General features: G+C 37.0%; 1 pseudogene; it reads left to right on the forward strand.

Moving 5' to 3' along the window:
• The first annotated feature begins 1,279 nt into the window (after nucleotides 1-1,279).
• LOC135732733 (serine protease FAM111A-like) lies at nucleotides 1,280-7,278 on the forward strand (annotated as a pseudogene).
• The last annotated feature ends 5,486 nt before the right edge of the window (nucleotides 7,279-12,764 follow it).

The following is a 12,764-nucleotide window of genomic DNA, read 5'->3' on the forward strand; positions in this document are numbered from 1 at the left end:
TGACGCGGCAAGTGGTGGAATCAACACACAGTTGCTGATTTCTTTTTAGCTTTGTGCAGTTGAAGCCTTGTTTACACTTGCAATTTGCATGGCTCTACTCTACGGTGTGAACCTGCTGAACCTGCGGGCTCCTCAGTAAACCTACAAGACTTTTATGCTTGACATGCTCTCCGTTGTATAATTCTGTAAATGACAGAGGGCGACTCGTGAGTAATTGTTCTCAAAACCATCAAAAAGCAGCAATGAGAGGAAGTAGTTTGCCAAATAATTTGTCAAACACTCGTCTCGTGAGAAATTTGTAAATACGATCACATACAAAGTACTACTACTCACCTTCAAAGCCCTCCATAACCTTGCTCCTCCATACATTTGCAACCTCTTAACTTCTTACACTCCCCCCCCCCGCTTGCTCAGATCATCTGACCAAAACCTCCTTCTCATTCCCCGCACTAGACTTTCCACCGTTGGTGGTAGGTCTTTCAGCGCCCAGGCACCAAAACTCTGGAACTCCCTCCCACAACCTCTACGTGACAGTACTTCTCTTCCTTTCTTTAAAACCCATCTCAAGACATTTCTGTTTAACGAACACTTCTCTTCACACATTTCATAGTCTGTTAACTAAATGTTTGTTGTTTTGTTAGTTGTATTCAATTTCTTTGTTACATGTGTAATGTTTATCTGACTGTGTGTTTCTATTTCAATGTAAAGCGACCTTGGGTTTGAGAAAGGCGCTATATAAAATAAACTTATTATTATTATTATTATTATATATGTATCTGGCAACTTTATTTTTGGCCATCTGCTAACGTCTTTTATCCACTCCACTATAGTACACGGATCTGGTAGCTGTGTTGAAAATGTTGATAAAGTCAATTTTTTTTAAATAACTTACTGTTTGTGTTGCTTCACTGTTGATTCTTACGATACTTCCGTTGCCTAAATGCGCGCGCATACGCTGCCACGTCATCATTGTGTACAAACAGTAAAAGGGTCTATTATAAAGCTTATCTAAAGCTTTCAATAGTTTGAATGTCACCTTGCAAGTAATATTTATTGTACTTTTTACTGAATTTTTATATTTGTAAATGTTGGTTCATCACTTAAATTCAGATCTTAAGGGGAAATGTAATCATACTTTCGTTTTTATAAAAATGGGCGTGATCAACAAAGGGTTCGGAGACTACGAATCACTCTCGCGGAATTTTGATGTCATCCGCCTGTCGGTTCTTATTGGGCCGCATGAAGTCGAACACCTAATGGTTTGGGGTGAGTTATAAAACAAACCTGATCCGACGAGATTTCTCGAGATTTTGGCCGTATCTGTATCCCTTCTAGCTACAACAGTGACTTGTCGAGAAGGTTTCATGCGACCACTCATTTTGGCTCTCCAGTCCAGACCCCCATTCAAATTAGCAGAGGTAAAATTTACATTATTTTATTATCAATGTTTTCCTTATTTCAGACAATGCAGTTAAAAGCGTATTTCTATACTTTTAAAGTCATGTATGAGAATAAATGTGAGTTCGTCTGTATTGGTCTACAGTTTCACCAAATAAGTAGCATAATGTACTTTCGGTTTACCATTATTAGTTGTGGATGGATTGAGATTATACTAAACCGCTACGTGTACAGCTGTCTGTCTGCAGCCATTTTAAAAGCGAGGGAAACACAGCAGCTGTGCTGTTGCCAAAATAATCTTACATAAATTACAAGCAACTATGTTTTTGTGGCGTAATTTAAATTAAAAGGTCAGAAGATACCCCTAAGTTCAGGCGATTCAGGAACTTCTGTAGTGGGCATTTACGTTTTCACGGGTTGTGAGAGGATGACGTTAAATAAGTATGCTATTAAAGTACTAAAATCTAGTATGATAAGAATACAACTTTGCTTCAACTCTGCTTTACTGGGGAACGATACTTACCGATGTTGGTCAAATCATAAATTGATCGCGACATTATGTATTACTTGTTTGAAAGGAGTGCGCAGTTGTTGTTTTTTTTCTGGACTCGTCGTAGTGCAAATAAAACCCGCCAAAATATTAAACCTCAGGCTTCCTCTTCTTCCTTGTGTTAAATGGCGGTTGGCAAACCAGTTTTTTGCTGCATTTCCGCCACCTACTGGGATGGAGTGTAAATACCTAGGAGAATGGAAAGGAAAATACTTCTAGCTACCATAATAATAATTAAATAAATCACTTACATTTCTATTTATCAAACCTCAGGCTTGACGCGCACGAGACAGGAATAATTCGTCACATGACACCTACTTGTGATTGGCTTGCCTTGATTTAAGTTCACTTAAAGCTAAATAACAAATTCAGAGGTGTATAATACTTACATTACATTTTCCAAGCATCTGTGCTTTATCAGAGTGTTTGTCTTGAGAAAAAAATTACTTTTCTTTACTAAAAAATGTTCACTACATTCTAAAGCCTAGAATCATACTGTGTATTCATATTGCATATTAAAATTAATTTAATGCCTAATTACATGAAAATTGTGTACTTTTACTTTCTTGAGTAAAAGTACGAAAATAATTTTTACTTTAGTAAAAGTACAAAAAATTACTAGATGTTTAATGTACTTAAATATTTAATATAAACCAAAAACTTTAAATGATGAAATGTAGTGGAGTAAAAATTATGATAATATGTTTTGGAATGTATGTTTTCCAAAGAAAAACACTAATAAAATACGAATAATTGAAAATTTACTTTTATGTAGAAAGTAAAAATAATTGGAATTTTGGCCCTGGGTTAAAAAAGTGCAGGGGACAGAAGCATAATCATTGCTGCTATGCCCCATAGTGTTTGTTTTATGACACATGACTTATTTTAATACCCACCTCAGAATATTATATACAGCAAGCGTTTAAATAAAGACAACTGTGTTGTTATAAATCTTGTTGTTTCTGTTCATCTTTACTCTTAATAGAAACACTGAGCAGGTAAAACATGTCTGAAGCTCCACTCCCTAAGAAAATGAAGCAGACAGACATAAGGACTTCATTAAGTTGTGTGGGTAACAGTGTTATCTTCATATTTCCTGTCTCTCTCAATTTACTGTAGCTTCGCAGACTCGCGCATAGAATCCAGGGAACACACATACTGATAAGAAATTCACTGTATACCTTGTAATGCACTGTAAGTTGGATTGGATAAAAGTGTCTTCGAGATCCGTAAATATAAATGTCTTCTTCCCTTTATCACATTTCTTTTCACAGCCATCACAATTAACAGAGTAGCATCCACCTGCCTTCGGTTAAAATTAATTATTTAAGACACAAACCTAAAATCTTAAAAACTTTTTAAAAACAGTTTGACAACTTTTAAACAAAGTTTACAACACATAGCTTGAATGCACTGCAAGTCACTTTGGAAAAAAGCATCTGTCAAATGCATGAGTGTAAATGCATAGTAATGAATATACAGTTTACAGTAAAGATGTGACCCTGTCTGTGAAATCCAGACAAAAAGTCTTATAATCTAAGGCTACGTTTACACGGAAACGATCTGAAGAGAAAACGCAAAAGTGGCGTTGCATTATCACTTTTTATTTTATTCTGCGTTTATATGAGCGTTTTGGGGGGTAAATCTGCATGCATATGGTGACGCAAAAGTGTGTTATATTCAATGTAGTATGCACTACAGGCGGCTAGGTGGCAATGTGAAGCACTGACACAACAACACCAAGTCCACGCGCCTGCATACAACCTTCTTGTTTTCGCAGGTCTCGTCCAAAGCCGTCTGGTTTGCCTCCGACGAATTGGCGCATCAAAAAATTTGATAGATGTAATTAATTCACCTTCTCTGATCAGTAATACTAGCTGTGAATATTTCGTACAACTGCAGGAAAGACTCTTGTATATTTATCACAGCGGCTATGGCAACTTGAAGGTTCGACGTATGAAAATAATCCGACATGTTTGTTGTTATTTTCCTGAACTGACGCATGCCTGTGACATAAACGTGTATGCGACGAGAGCCAGTGTGAGCTGCCTTTTGCGCTTTTACCCTTAGACGGGAACGCAATGGTAGAGCGTTTTTAAGATTTCCTTTCTGGAGGGTGGTTTCACTTTTTTGCGTTTTTTAAGCCACAAAAACGCTGTCGCTGTGTATACGAAAGGCACATCCGATAAAATATTTTTACGTTTTCACCCCCGAGCGTTCTTGTGTAAACAGGGCCTAATTAGTAATGATGAGATTTGGAGAATAACAGCTGGGTATTTCACAGACTGGGTTGCATATGTTAACTTATCAATCTTTTAGTAAAGTAGAGAGAAAATCAGGTATTAACTACAACATTAATGTCAACAATTTTCCAGCAAAGAATGAATAAAGTGCCAAAAGAAGAAGTTGAAGAGAGACCTGCAAAAGATCAGCGGCAGGTCGATATCTTAACTAATACTTATAATGAATCAATTACATTACAAATGTTTTTCTATGGTGTTCATTTAAATGTGTGTTTGTATATAATCAATTCTTTGTTTTCATATAACAGAAAGCAGAAGACAAAACTTTTAAGTTTCGATTAAACTCTGACACATATTCAGTGGCTTGTGATGCATCCATGACTGTACTAGATGCTCTTAATAAAAGTCAGATCTTCAAGAAGGAAAAAGAAAAATGTACAAACAGAGACAAAGCTGTACTTATTCAAAGATCAAAGATCATGCCAAGAGCCGCTGTGAAAACAGATTTCCCCTGCTGTCTTATTGAGGATGATGAGACCATAGAAGTAACCTTCATTAAAAATGATGGAGGTGTTTTTATGCAACGAAATATTACTGAAAAAAGGCAACATCCATCACGCAGTAACCCTGACATGTTTGTTACTTTCTGCGTTGCAAAAAAAGGAGGAGAGAAAGTGAATGTCTTACTTAAGAGCGAAGCTTTAAGAGTCAGAGTTGAGTATGTTTGTGTTTATGCACACAAAGAAGAGACATTGAAAAAAGCTCTTAAGCGTGATGGAAGATTCAAGAAAATCATATTCAATAAACACTGCGCACTCTCCGAGATGGGCACCGAGAGCAAGCATGAAATGTCACACCCTGTTAAACACCTCAACCAAAAGGTGTTCAAAGTAGTTGTTCTCAGTGACGCCATACAGCCAGAAAGTCTAGAAGAATGTACTTCTCAAGTGGACCCTGAACTTGATATAGTGTCAGATGCTGAGGTGGCAGATGATGTTGGCATCAACCAGAACCCTGTTAACAATAAGCACAAAACAAACCAAGACAATAACCAAGGAAAGTCCACAGGATCTTCAGCTAAACGGCCTGCACCTAAAGTCATTCCAGACTCTAAAGAGATTTAAAAACTTCTGCGTGATCAGTTTAAAGGTTTACTAGAAAAGCTAAAGGAGCGAGAGAACCTCAAGAGTAAATCTCAGGTGCAGAACTTCTACAGAGAAGAATTTGATAAAAGTGTTGAGAATTTCTTAGAGGTGAAGAAAATGAAAGTGCTCATGAATCTGTCTAACTCCGTATGTCAGATTCGAATGGAGGGTTCTGCCAGAGGAACCGGATTCTTGCTCTTCAACAGATTCATCCTCACTAATGCACATGTGATTGGGATCAGTAGCTGTAAAGTGTTCAATCCTGCAGAATTCACAGCTGTATTTGGTTATGAAGATCTGGATCAGAATGAAATCAAGCGTGTACCGATCAAACAACTCATATCTTATTTTCATGACAATGACGAGAAGGGTAACCATCTTGACTATGCTCTTCTTGAATTGAAATCAGTTGATGAAATTTGTGGGTGTCCTGAATTGTTCAGTCATTACAGAAATAACTCGCCTTATAACAGAAGTCAGATCTGCATTGTAGGTCATCCATATGGTGGGCTTAAGAAACTGGATCCATGTTTCGTCATTGGGAGAGAAAATCGACAAGAGGCTGAACACAAACATGTATCTGAAAATGTTCAATTCTATCATGTTATGACACAACAATCATTGAAGGAGAAATGGCAGCCTCATAAGAACCAGATAACTTATGACTCTTGTTTCTTTCATGGATCTTCCGGCTCTCCGGTTTTTGATGCGGACTGTAAACTGATCGGTATTCACACCGGTGGCTATGTATACCCAGGAAAAGGAGGTAAAACTAGGAGTGTTATGGAATACGCTTATGCCATGCAGCCCATACTGGACCACATCAAAGCAAAAGCACGACTGCAAGGTAATAAAGAGATCTTAGATATCTTAGAAGGTAACAGCAAAGGAAGCGATGAGTCCAGCGAGGAAGAGCAACCAAATCAAACAGACATTTCGATGGAAATTTAATAAAACCAGATTCCTTATCACACTTTTCTTCAATGGATCTTCTGGTTCCCCAGTTTTTGATGAATACTGCTATCCAAATGATATCCACACCAATGGTCTTACAAAAAGATGAGAGATTGCTAGGAAACATATAGGATGGTAGAATACGCTTATTCTCTGAAGCCAATCCTGGGAAACATCAAAATACAGATGAAGAACAAGGAGGAGAGCAAAAGACAAGATTTGTTAGTGCCTTTGTGTGTCCAGGGTTGTGCACCAGACAAACCTGAATAAAGAAGGGCTTTTATTGCTGAATTTAAAGTTTTAAAGACATTTTATAATAATAAGTATATTTGGTAATACAGAAATAACATTGTGATCATGTTTAATTGTCAGATTCAGTTATATCATTGTTTTCTAGTATTTCTGTTTCACTATCCATATTACCTGAGTGTGTTGTCCTTCATTTCGTTAAGTTCAGTTTTGCTTGCAGCCCTTGTTTACCATGTGTTTTTTTATTTAATAAGTTCTTGGATTAGCCTACTTATTAAAGTATATGTGAAGTGTTTATTTTGTTGGTGCTTGATGGACCCACACAACATCACAGATGAATACATAAATCACATGCATTGTTTATTACAAATTACATTGAGTGTCAGCGTCAGTTCTGGCAGGCGAGGTAGTAAAGACGCTGCTAACGCGATTATGTAACAACACTGTTGTCAGCTGATTTGCTCCAGCTGAGCTGCATTAACAGGTTAACTTCTCTCGCCACCAATGGAAGCCAACCGGCGCCCTATTTAAGCACATTCAGTTGGCGTCTACATGCTTGCTGCCCGCTTAAGCTGCCCACCACCTCCTGTCGTATAACATGCCATTTGTTGTGTCATGTTGCCTGCTCTGTTCATGGGGGGGATTTTAACTTTCACAGTCATAAACTGCCTGAGCGTTCCCTGATGCTGACCTCTGACTCTCTGCTATTTCATGGTGCTCATGAAAGGTCAGAGGACTCCCTGAACAGAGCCATACCGCCAAATTTCATCTGCTTGCATCTATTGAATAAAAATTTTCTCATCATTTTTATTGTCTGTATGTTCTTGACTTAATGGACCTGACAGAAATGAGTGTGTCTTTTGCAGGAAGTATATTTTGGTGTTGGTGTACAATAAATTTTAAGTCATTTTAATTATTTTTTTTAGCCTTTAAAATCTCCTTCAGTTTTCTGGCTCTCCAGAATTTTGTGAACATCCTGGCGGAACTAGAATTTTTTTAATGGGGTGGCCAGGGGGTGGCCAAAGCTACTTTAGGGGGTCCATAGTCCATAAAAGAAAATGTAACCATGTATCAAGAAAGCATAAATTAATCTTTTGATCGCATTAGATGCAAACATAATAAGGGTGAATTTTAAATATTTCTACTGTATTTCTTACATCTGATTTACTGTCTGTTAAAGGGATTCACCCAAAAATAAAATTCTGTCATCATTTACTCACCCTTATGTTGTTCTAAACCTGTATTTTATTTTAATAAACACAAAAGAAGATATTTTGATAAATGATGGTAAGCACACAATTGGTATATCCATTGAATTCCATCATGTGGTTTTTATTCCTACTATGGAAGTCAATGGTTAACAGCTGTGTGCATACCATCATTTATCAAAATATCTTCTTTTGTGTTCATCAGAAAAAAGAAATTTGTACAGGTTTAGAACAACATAAGGATGTAAAAATGATGACAGAATTTTCATTTTGTGAACTATCCCTTTAATGAAGCAAAAGATCAGGAAATCTAAACTTCATGATAAACCTTAAACTTACTTCAAATAGCAGAGCTCAACACAAAGGATGTTTGGATTAATCTTTATTTACGAAGATACAGAAGATGCAAAAGTTTTCTTTTTTCTTTTGATATTTAATTAACTTTAATGACAGAGAGACTTCAACAGGTTAGGCTAAGACAGAATGCAATACAATGTTTATTCGTTTAAGACGTACAGTAACCAAATGTTTAATATGAAAATCACCAAGACAGCTATTTGACATATGAGCATTTGTCCGTCTAAATATGGATAAGTGAATAATATCAAATAATTTATATTAAAGAAACCAAACACATGCCTTATTCTGAGGCTTATCTAAAGCTTTCGTTGGTTTAAACATCACCCTGCGATTCCACTAATATTTTGTATAAAAGGCATTATATCTCATTTGATCCAGAAACATTTTTATTTAGGCTGGTTAAAAGTTGCCTCACATCCTGATGGCAATTACTATGTTAAGATGTTTAAATGTATTTGTAGAAATTTATATCATCTGTGAAAGGTGTAGGACAAAAAAATGTTCAACCAATCATAAATCTCGGTCCGAACGGACGTTGCCTTTTTTGTCCCTCATCCGTAAGCGTAATTTGAATGCCCCCACACAGCTTGTTCTCGCAGACACAGATATTTTGACTAATAAAACACTTAAAAAAATACAAATTGTCCCTTTAAGATAAATGGTCACCATCACTTTAAAGCTTATACAGTTTCGATTTCCTTGAACTGGGCGTGACTGACAGCAGTCACGCCCAGTTCAAGGAAACCGAGTAGTAACTGAAAAGAAGCAATTATTTCAGATAATGTCAAATCTTTCTTATTACTCATTTTAAAGCTCTTGGCATAATGATATTGGCCATGTGTCGTGAGAGTAACGATTGAATCATGATGACTTTTAGGAAGTTCTTCTTTTCTTTTGGCAGGTCTTCAGTGAGAGTTTCACCAATTCTCCCTCAAAAATAATTTCCAGTACTATCCAGTATTTTTCACTTAAATACGGTATATGTCAAACGTCACGTGACCAAACCGGAAAACTGGGTCGATCGCTTTCTGGTTGTTGGCATGTGCAATCGAGCTTGTTATTGTTATTTGTAGTATTTTTTGTTGTTGTTGTAATATCTGAATGTATGCTTTTCTGTGTACGTTTACTGTGAGATGGACAATTACACATTTACCTGAACCTGGGCTTTCAGTTTAAAAAGATGACTGATCATGGTGAATCGCACAAAGACTGTCTATTCTGGTGGGGATAGAGGTTGTGCTACTTTATAATTCTGAGGTCTGTTACCTTTCTCGTGGATCATCATTGTCACAAATTTGAGTAAAGCAGGTTTATTTTCTTCAGATCATCATCATCATAATATCAGATTCAGGAGAACAACATGCAACGAGTCCTCGCGCATCTCTTTGGGGCAACTTTTTGAGAGGTGGATTTCAACCTGACTTTCAATCTTGCACAAAGCACCATCACAGCGCGCGTTTCATTAATTTAAATGCAAGCGATAGTTTTGTCACAGTTTAATGCAGACACGGTGTGATGTCATTTGCCTGTTGAATAGGCTTTATGCCCAGCTGCACTACTTTCTGAACTTCAGCCAGCTCCTTGTTTCCTGTCTGCCATTATTGGACAAACTGATTAATCCAGGTGTGTCTGATTATTGTTGTTGTGGCTACTGAGGTCAGGCACACCTGGATTAATCTGTTTGTCCAATAATGGCAGACAGGAAACAAGGAGCTGGCTGAAGTTCAGGAAGTAGTGCAGCTGGGCATAAAGCCTATTAGCGATTTAGCATTTACAAAACTGAACGGCGTGACACAGCCATCCAAGTTCAGAAATATAGATGATCGCATTGATTCTAAAATAACATTCTAAAAGAAAGACACACATGCCTTTAAGATTAACCTGTTTTATGATGCTTTTTCTGTCGCTACTGCTTTATAATTTTCAGATATTTTATTTTGGTCCACTGGTTAAACTGAACACGTGCCTTCAAGCCTATGTGGCCGTGCACGTGCGCAACTTAAAAGGGAAATGATGTAACGTTTTGTACATATGTTTTACGTTTTTAGCAAAAAATTGCTTGTGATTAAACATCATTTGGCATTTGGTTGAAGACCCATGTAGAGCATACAAAACTGGATGTCTAGAAATCTTGGAGTAGTTTCTCAAATGAGAGGAACTTGTTTCGTGAGCTCAGTAAATAAATGATCTGCGGGCAATGAAAACCTGACAGCACAAACAAAACTAGTTGTTCAACAGTATCAACATACTTCTTATTGTTACACAGATTTTACTTTACAACGTAGAAAGAGCAACAAACATACTTTCGATTTCCTCTTAACTTTCTGTTTTCTCAGAACTTTGTCAAACCAGAGGAATGAGAAGAGCTGAAATATGAAATACCATACCTTAACTTTTCATGATTTCTTTTTAATGGCCATTGAAAATAATATTTTTTTGTGCAGTTTTGTACACTTTGGTTTGGACATACACTAAGGATAAAGTAAGCTCTGATGCTGTGCTTACGAGTCAGGGAAACACGCACGCACACACACACACACACACACACACACACACACACACACACACACACACGTATTTCTCTAAAGAAGTCATTTCATAGAATTCTATTCTAAAATTTTTACAATAAAAAATAATTTCTATATTTTTATAGTGTTTTTACAACGAGGACGTCCACAAAGGGAGGTTTTGCTCAGGTTTGTCAGGTTTTGTTTACATTATTGGACAAATTTGTTCCCAAAAGCAACATGATCTCACGGCAAGTCGTGTTATAGTCACAAAAAAATGTATAAATTTTTTCGTGTCCATGGCACGAAATTCTGCTTTTTTGTGCTTTTTTTGTTTCTTTTCCGTTTCACTCAGCATGAATTTCTATAAATAGAGCACATCGGGGGAACTTTTTGAGAGGCAGATTTCAACCTGACTATGAATCTTGCACAAACGGCGCGCATTTCATTCAATTTTAAATGGGAGTGATAGTTTTGTCCGTAATGCAGACGCGATGTTGTGTCATTTGCCTGTTGAATTAGCGCTTTAGCAATTTTCAAATCTGAACGGCGTGAAACAGCCGTACAAGTTCAGAAATATAGATGAGACATGTACATCACACTGATTCTAAAATGTAACGTTTTGTACATATGTTTTATGTTTTTAGCAAAAAATTGCTTGTGATTAAACATCATTTGGCATTTGGTTGAAGACCCATGTAGAGCATACAAAACTGGATGTCTAGAAATCCTGGAGTAGTTTCTCAACTGAGAGGAACATAACTTGTTTGGTGAGCTCAGTAAAAAAAATATCTGCGGGTAACCAATGAAAACCTGACAGCACAAACAAAACTTGTTCAACAGTCATCAACATACTTCTTATTGTTACACAGATTTTACTTTACAAAGGAGAAAGAGCAACAAACATACTTTCGATTTCCTCTTAACTTTCTGTTTTCTCATAACTTTGTCAAACCAGAGGAATGAGAAGAGCTGAAATATGAAATACCATACCTTAACTTTTCATGATTTCTTTTTTAATGGCCATTGAAAATCTTTTTTTTTTTGTGCAGTTTTGTACACTTTGGTTTGGACATACACTAAGGTTAAAGTAGCTCTGATGCTGTGCTTACGAGTCAGGGAAGCACACACAAGCACACACACACACACACACACACACACACACACACACACACACACACACACACAACATACACGTATTTCTCTAAATAAGTAATTCTTAGACTTCTATTCTAAAATTTTTACAATAAAAATAATTTCTATATTTTTATAGCGTTTTTACAACGAGGACGTCCACAAAGGGAGGTTTTGCTCAGGTTTTGTTTATTGGACACAAATTTGTTCCCAAAAGCAACATGATCTCACAACAAGTCTATAATTATGTTGGCTTGAAAAAGCCAACATATTGTTATTGCTTTTAAACTTATTATGTTGGCTTTGAAAAAGCCAATATATTGTTATTGCTATTAAACTTATATCTTATTATTCTACCCCAAATTATAAACACTAACTCGTCCTAGGGCTTTCAAGCTACATGCACCAAATTTTCCACAGACCTTCAGACTGGTCTGACTTAGTGTGCTATATCTTTTCTAACTGATGGGACCTTCCAAATTCCTAAACGGGGGGCTCGAACACCCCAAAATTTCCATTGACTTAACATGGAGACAAACTTTGACGGGTCATAGCTGTGAGTGAGAAACTTGTAGAAACTTGTGGCTTATCATATTTAAGGAGGCTGACAGGCTGTGTAAGAACATACCTCACAATGGGGTGTAAGCTGTACCCCTGGGGTGTAAGAGGCCCCCAAAATTTCCCATTGACTTATAATGGGGCAGGAAACATGCCCATAAAAGGGAATAAAAACGTCCCAGATGGAATATCTTCACTTTAGAGTGTCGCAGAGACATGGGGTTGGGCTCATTTTACTCAGGCAACCAATCAGTCTCTTAGGATCACCACAGAGCTATTAAGCCACGCCCCTAGCAACAATTTTGGGGTACCCTAGCAACATCTCCCATAGACTACCATTGTAAAAAGCCCAGATGCATATCTTTGCACCAGAGTGTCATAGAGACATAGGGGTGGGCTCATTTTACTCAGGCATCCAATCAGTCTTAATAGGATTCTTATTGAGGCATTAAGCCACG

Source organism: Paramisgurnus dabryanus, chromosome 5 (genome assembly GCF_030506205.2).
Source record: "Paramisgurnus dabryanus chromosome 5, PD_genome_1.1, whole genome shotgun sequence".
Lineage (NCBI taxonomy): Eukaryota > Metazoa > Chordata > Actinopteri > Cypriniformes > Cobitidae > Paramisgurnus > Paramisgurnus dabryanus.